The sequence below is a fragment of the Echinops telfairi genome, unplaced genomic scaffold (genome assembly GCF_000313985.2).
Source record: "Echinops telfairi isolate 266 unplaced genomic scaffold, ASM31398v2 ScPeMD7_655;HRSCAF=1070, whole genome shotgun sequence".
Classification (NCBI taxonomy): domain Eukaryota; kingdom Metazoa; phylum Chordata; class Mammalia; order Afrosoricida; family Tenrecidae; genus Echinops; species Echinops telfairi.
Window position 1 is genome coordinate 22,766,244 of NW_022104553.1, and position 1,486 is coordinate 22,767,729.

The following is a 1,486-nucleotide window of genomic DNA, read 5'->3' on the forward strand; positions in this document are numbered from 1 at the left end:
GGGAGAAAGAAAGAAAGAAAGAGAAGAGGGATTGGCCACACCTCTTCTCACGGACTTTGCACATGTTGGCCGGAGAGACCGGTCCCTGGGGAAGGACGTCGTGCTGGGTAACGTGGAAGGGCAGTGAGAAAGACAAGGCCCTCAAGGAGACGGGTTGACCCACTGGCTGCAGCCACGCTGGGGAGGGTGGCCTGGGGCCGGGCAGTGCTTTGCCCTGGGGTGGGTAGGGTTGATTTCAGTCAGAGCCCTCTCAAAGGCACCTAACACCACCATGGTGGGCCTCAGGAGTCTGGGTGGGGGGGGTCATCGTATTCAAGTGCTGGGCTGCTAACCAGAAGGTCGGCGGTTCAAAACTCATCCTGCCCGCTCTAGGAGAACGCTGCGAGGGCAATCTGAATCTGCAGAGACGTACAGCCCAGGAGACCATAGAGGGCAGTTCGACTCGCCCAGGAAGGCCCTGGCTCAGATTCAAGTGCACAGGAGTGGGCTGGGTACAGGCCCTGTCCTTGATCAAGCCCGGGATTCAAGCCAAGTTCAAAGCAGGCTGTGCCACAGTAGGCCATCCCCGAGTTACAGCGTGCCTTAGTCATGACGGGCGACATTGGCCATCGCCCGTTTGGTGGGTTTAGATGTGTGGCTGCTCTGGTTCGGGGCCCTCGGGTCGGTTCCACCTCGCAGGCACTCCTTCGCGTGCAAGAGGGAGACACTGCCCAGGTGTGCACATGCTCACCACGGCTATCGTCTTTGCGCCCCGTGGTGGGAGCCGCTGTGTCCGCGGCTCTGATAACCTGCGGCTGCCGCTCAGATCATCATCCGGGATCATTCTTCCGAAGCCGCGTCCTAGTCTGTCTGCATCAGGAAGCTCTGCTGAAACCTGTCCACCCTGGGGAACCGTGATGCACCGCGACGCACGTGGGTCACGGCCGCACACAGTGACCCCAGGGTGACAGACTGACACATGTGGGAAACGGAAGAACAGGAAGAAAGTGTAGGCAAATTCTTTTTTTTTTAATCATTTAATTGGCGCTCTGACAGCTCTTATCACCATCCATCCATCCATCCATTGTGTCAAGCACATTGGTGCATAGGTTGCCATCACCATCCTTTACAAAACATTTTCTTTCTACTTGAGCCCTTCGTATCCGCTCATTTCCCCTCCCCTTCCCTCATGAACCCTTCATCATTTACAAATGATTCTTTTTTTCATGTCTCACACCGACCACTTTTCTGTTGTCCATCCATCCTCCTGAGGGTGCTATGTGTTGATCATTGTGGTCGGTTCCCCTTTCTCCCCCCCATCTTTCCCTTACCCTCCTGGTATCTTTACTCTCATTATTGATCCTAAGGGGTACATTGGTCCTGGATTCCCTGTGTTTCTAGCTCTTAACTGTACCAATGTACATGCTCTGGTCCAGCTGGATTTGTAAGGTAGAATTGGGATCATGATAGTGGCGGGGAGAAAGCATTAAAGAACTAGAAGAAAGTT